Genomic DNA, 6,000 nt, shown 5'->3' with positions numbered 1-6,000 from the left:
CTTTTCATTGACTGCAGCTATCAGTTTCACTGTAGTATAAAAAGTCCAGGGTAACATCTTCTGTCTTACGAATGTCCGACATTCTAAAAGTCAAAGAACTTCAGTTTACAATGTTAGAACAGTGAGGAAAAATTGCAAATCTGAGAAGATTTAACTGGGTCATATTTTTTTATTTTCGCTTGAAACACGGCTTACACAATTAGGTTTATTAAAACTAGTTGCAGATTCGTTTTCTGTCAATTGACTGATTATTTTGGACAGACAGTCCCTATTGGTAGCATTTCCTGTCTGATCGGTTAGAGGATGAGCCCATTCAAACATGAAAATTCAGCAATTATCCCCTCCCCCCAATGCTGATGGAGAGTCAGTTAAAGTTTTGTTTTAAAATGTAAAAAAAAAGAAAACGTAAAATGGCTACATACTGCTCCTCCAGAGAAGTCTCCGGAAGCCATGAGATCCCAAATTGATTTGTAAAGATGTTATTTGTAAATCATATCTAATCTGATTTATTTAAATAGCCCAAAATCACAGTCAATCGCAGCCACATTGCCTCAGTGGGCTTTACAATCTGTACAGTGATCAACATCCTGTCCTTAGACCCTCAATTTGAGAGAAGAAAAACTTCCCATAATGAAAAAAAAAAACCTTTAGCAGGGGGAAAAGATGGAAGAAACCTCAGGAAGAGTCACAGAGGAGGGACCCCTCTCCGAGGACAGAGAGAGACATGTAATAGAAGTTTACAGATTTCACTGAATATCTGATACAAGTAAATTATATAAAATATATGTGAGGAATGTGGCTCCAGGACGACGACTGAGCAGCCCAAGGCATCACCAAGTGGTGTCCGAGCCACACAACCTCCACTCTTCCATGGTAACCTGGAAGACAGGCCACACAAATTTATACCCCTGAAACCCCATTCAGAGGGTGCACATTAACTCTTTTAGCTTAGCAGCTCCAGTGAAGATTTCAGCCTAAAGGGTGAAAATAACGTCTTTTTAAGTTTCAGTTTGGGATATCGGATACTGGAGACTTTTATGTACTGTATGGAGCGATTTTATGATTTGGAGGTTTTTTGGTTGTTTTTTTACTTGTTGAAATAAGTCCCCAGCTACAGTTGTTTCGAAGAATACTGCAACGCTGTGAAGCTATTAAGCTCCATTAATGTTTTGTGGACTACTAAACTTCATATGACTTTCCATCTGCATGGCAGTGAGTAGAGTAGATGATGACTGAATTTTCATTTTTGGCTTAAACTTACCCTTAATTTTTGGGTGTAACCGGTTCTGCGTCAGATTATTATTTCAATTTTTACTATATTTTTAATTATTTCTCCCTAACAAAACAGCACCTGCACACTTAGCAACAGTGAGTCTACCTTAAAAACAATAAATCAATTTGAATAGCTTTTATGTACTTTAGGGAAATACAACCTGCATCACAGAGTTCCTTTGATGACTTCCCATGGTATTTTGAATAGAGTACTATAGTATTATTTGGCCAGCTCAGGTGGTTCGGTGTCTTCACATACCTGTGCCCAAGGGCCCATTGTTTCACAATCTGTCATTAATTAAACAGCTCTTAAACTGAAAAGATATATTTTTAAAATGTCTTAATATGTAAGTTATCCACGAAAGTTAGAGTGGACCAATGAGGAGTGAGCTTGATCAGCCAAGATGAAGTGCTAAACTAAAGATAACACATCAACTTAGTCTGATGAGATTCTATAAACTATGACAAGAGTTTGACACATGTGTAAGAAACACAACATTGGCGCCCTCTGATGGAAAGCCAAGGACCCTGGTCTAACCTCAAAACAACTCATAATTTCTATATAGAGTATATTTTCCCTCAAAATGTGTCAGTGGCACACCTGGATGGCCCCATTAACCCCAATTCTTCCAACTTAATGAAATTTGTAGTCTTTCCACACTTAAATACTATGTGTTCCTCTTGGTTTGGGCTGATAAATAAGGTTTCATGTTTCATAAATGTTCCAGATTTACCAGACTAGTACTTCGGTTGGTTGTGGAGGTTCAGTCATGGCTGAAGAATCCAACAACCTCTGGTCTCACTGCTAGTGAGGAGACAGTTTGGATTTTATTCTTGAAAAGAACAACAGCCCTGAATCAGAGAGAACCCTGATGTACCCCAGGAGGCATTTTGACCCCTCATTATTTCCTATAACACCAGATTTAATATTGATGTTCTAAATATGGAGTCAAGCCAAACATAAACAATGTTTAGAGTCATAGAGAGATTAAACTGCTCAGAGGTATGTGGCATAGAAATATAATTAGAGAGTACCTCCCATTCTCTGTACATTATATACAGACAGGAAGGCTCTACAGCAGCTGATTAAAACCACCAGAACATCACTGGTACCATCTACAGAGCATCAGTGACATCACTGAAGTGAGATGTCTGCACAGAGCCCAAAGATACTAAAAGACAACACCCACCCAGCCACAGTCTGTTCACCCTGCTGCCACCTGACAACAGATACAGAAGTATCTGCTGCTGTACCACCAGACTACAGAGCAGCTTCACTCCTCACGCTGTGAGACTCCTGGACTCATCCTCCCCACTCTACTATAAGAAATAGTATTTCTTGTGTAAGGGACTACAGCTTACATTTCGTTGTACAACCCTGTTGTAGAATGACAAATAAATTAACCTTAAGTTAATTTACCAGGCCCCAGATGTGCTGTGTGATATTTGAAATGTTTTTTAGGAATATGCAACATGCTAGAACAAAAGTGAATGAATGAGTGTAGGACCTGAACAAAAATAGTAATTTCTAAATGAGCTTCTTACAATGAGCATAAAGTACAGGTGTAGTCTATATACCCAGATTTCCTCATACTTTACAGTGAACAATGTTCCGTTTAAAACATTCTGTTTCTTAAGGGAGAATTCAAATTTATAACATACAGCCTGTGTTACAAACTGGGGCGTGGAGTTTTGAAAGACTCAGCAATTACCTGGCAAGGAGGGTCTGATAATGACATGCTAGTGGGCATGTTTTAGGACGGTCCAGAGTGTTTGAATAAGAGACCCAAACTAGCGACTAAATGTCAGGATGTAACAGCCTGCTGCATATATTTTAATCACTCTTTTTAGACCTGTACCCAAACTTCAAGGACACCGCGAGACTGGCTGTGATTGTTAGAGATAATCATTGGATCTCTAAAGGCAGCAGAGAGACAAGCCATTTACAAACTCTGATGGCTGGGCACCCAACAGAGGTGGCAGAAGAAAAAGAATATGGATATCAATTCATCCATCTTTGCTCACCACATACAGATAAAATACAGCTTAGAAATGTATTTTCATAAAACAATCATGTGAAATTATCGGTCAGATATTGTCCATTATTTGATTGTGGATTGTGTAAGTTTATTGTCATCTATAATAGCACCCAGTAGAGCGCATACTTCCGGCAAGGCCCTCTAGTCCTGTTTAATTCGATTTAGCCCCATCCAATAACAAATAAAACACGTTTAAATCCACTGGATCCAGATTAGTCTGTGGATCTGCATCAAATTGAACTCACTTAGATACCAGCTAGATACCGTCTAAATATATCTGATTTTTTCATAACTATCCATGTATTATTCCCTGAGAAATTTACAAAAATGTCTTAAAACACCATATCTTGCATTGTTAAAATGATCTTGTACCTTAAAGAAGGTGAGAAAAAAAAATCCTTGATCGGTCCCTTTATCTGGTTCTACCCCAAAAGTTAATGGGATCTATTCTGGGCTGGGACCCATCCTCCATCCAAGTTTTTTAAATTATTTTTGTGCAAACCTGCTGACCAACCAACCAACCAACAAAAGAATGTACACGGGAAAAAAAATAAACCTCCTTTGCGTGGTGAAAGTCTAAATTTAGTCTGGTAATAGATCTACTTCTAAACTGCATGGTGCAAAAGTTGTACCAAATCCCTTATAGCAGGATCTTACTACGTTTATGTCAGTCTTTGGCATTTTAAAATATAAAACAAACTCATACAGGGAGCAACTTCACGGCTTAGTAAAATAAATGAGTATATCATGGTCCTCAATTTCGAGGGAGATTTCTACTTTCTCCAGTTCTCTAAAAAGTTGTGTTAATAATGTAATTTGAAGAAACAGGGAAGACTCATGAGAAAGTCCTAATGATGTGAGCATAATACTGAGGCCTCGGTAAATGTTTTGAACCACTGCATCATACATGTAGCACATTAAAAACATTGTGCCTTACACTAAAAGGTAAGATCCACCATTTCATACACACTGCAAGAGCTTACGCAGTGATGTAGCCTACCAATAAAACTCTGAGACTTTAATTTCCCTTTGTGGGATCAGTAATAGTCTAATTGCCTGTTGAGCCATGTGTGAATACCTGCCTTTGATTTCTAAAATTAGTTTCTTATTCTATGCATACTGTCTGTGGCCATTGTAGTAAAAATAATTCAGTAAGTAAGTAAACAAAGTAAGTAAGGGAATAATTATTGTGGATGTTGTTTGGATTGGGTATTAAGTAACTGTTGTTTTCCTCCCTCTCTGACGTCCGGGAAAAAGAGGAGCAGAGCTCAGAGATTTTTGCTTTTGGTTTTGACTTTTAACTGCAGCAAGTTAGTCACATTACTACCACAATCACGAGGGTGCCATCTTCAAATTAAAAGCGGGGGGAAAGTCAAGTTAAAAGCAGGTGCAGAAGAGGGCTACAATAACATATGATATGGGTATGGTGGCGTCGGTATGATTATGTTTGCTGTAAAATCTATCATAATTATACTTAATATTTAATGTTATTTATTTATATCACACACAAGCAAGCATAATGATGGTGATGATGATCATTGTATAAAAACTGCTGCAAAGTCAAGAGTAAACCTTTGGATTAAAAACAGTGTAGAAAGGGTGGAAAATCGCATCTCTTCTGTTGCCTTATTAACAGGAAAACAGACACACTATCAACTATGAGATGAAAATGGACCTGACAACGGTTTTATTTTGAAAATATTTAACCGGACGTTTTACTTGTTGTCTGACAGCTGAAGCTAGCTTTATAACTGTGCCCTGCTTGCATCCACAGTGAAAACACACAGGTAAACGCTTTAGCTGTTTTAGAAACATATTTGCTGTATTGGTGTTGTATCGTGCTGATTTTATATAATTTCAAAGCAGTATATCACGTGCCACTATCATCTTTAGTGTGTAGCTTTTACATTCATTATTACACATTTAGTATTTGCCGAAGTAAAGTTCACTTCTAGTGTTAGTCAGCAGGGCTAGCCGCCGACTAGCTGTTAGCACAGGCTAACAATAGCAAAACAATCTTAGCTTACCTGAGAAAGCTAAACCTTAACCAGCTGCGTTCTTTACAGTCCAAACACCTGACATAACAGAATAGATGCATACAGGCATATGTTAACGGAAGTTAAGAGTTAGAGGGATAAAAAATAAAATGCCTTTGCTTTTGGCTAAGTAGCTAGCTAACACGAACAGAAACCGTACGCGCCGTTCTGTCCTGAGCCGATGGAACGTCACACCACACTCCCTGTAAAATGTCGGAGGTTTACGGTTATGCTAGTAATATGCAGTACCACATGGCTGATAATACACTGCCTTTCATGCTTTTTAAATGAATATGCACGCGTTTTCAATTCGGCTTAGACATTATACTTATGTTGGCGCGGATTTCTGCATTTTTTTCAACTTTCTGAAGTTGATTAACGGTAGCCAACTTATTGCTACCAGAGATCAACAGAAAAGTCCGTCAACTAATGTTAAACGTACGCCGTTGTGTATATTTGAGAGGATATGGGTCACATGAACGCTGTTTCGCTTCGATTGTCCTGAAGTGTTCTTCATATCCAGGAAATAACATAACAGCTAACGTTATAGCTGCCAGGTTTACATGCCTTGCGTGTTTGTCAGTCGATGGTAATGCAGGAACCTGCTGTGAAGGTAGCTCTGATAATGAAAGACCTGTTGGAGTCCATAATAC

The 6,000-nt window shown here is 38.3% G+C and overlaps 1 protein-coding gene across 1 annotated transcript in view; it reads left to right on the top strand.

The window, feature by feature from the left end:
* Nucleotides 1-5,053: 5,053 nt before the first annotated feature.
* Nucleotides 5,054-6,000, top strand: part of txlng (taxilin gamma) — a 30,652-nt gene continuing 29,705 nt past the window's right edge. The window contains exon 1 of the mRNA XM_073465077.1: nt 5,054-5,098. The gene's annotated coding sequence lies outside the window, so the exon portion shown is untranslated. The remainder of the gene's footprint in view (nt 5,099-6,000) is intronic.

This window comes from Pagrus major, chromosome 4 (genome assembly GCF_040436345.1).
Source record: "Pagrus major chromosome 4, Pma_NU_1.0".
Taxonomy (NCBI): domain Eukaryota; kingdom Metazoa; phylum Chordata; class Actinopteri; order Spariformes; family Sparidae; genus Pagrus; species Pagrus major.
This window is presented reverse-complemented; position numbering and strand designations above follow the sequence as displayed.